Here is a 233-nt window from a genome sequence, read left to right as displayed (position 1 = left end):
CTCACTGTGACTGGAACCTGGATTGGTCTCTCGCCGCTCTCTCTTTCCAGGGCCAGATGATACGCCAGAGCGCGTGATATGTTGGTTGTCTCCGTAACCCTTCCGTAGTTCTATGTGGTATTTCTGGTGTCTGCTTTACTCTTGTAGTCCCGGTTTGTTGTGTGACGTAATCCTAGACGTAAACTTACCCTATCGCTGTGATTTCTACAATGAACTGAATTTCATGCTGTTTC

The sequence above is a fragment of the Macrobrachium nipponense genome, chromosome 33 (assembly GCF_015104395.2).
Source record: "Macrobrachium nipponense isolate FS-2020 chromosome 33, ASM1510439v2, whole genome shotgun sequence".
In the NCBI taxonomy this organism is placed as follows: Eukaryota; Metazoa; Arthropoda; class Malacostraca; order Decapoda; family Palaemonidae; genus Macrobrachium; species Macrobrachium nipponense.
This window is presented reverse-complemented; position numbering follows the sequence as displayed.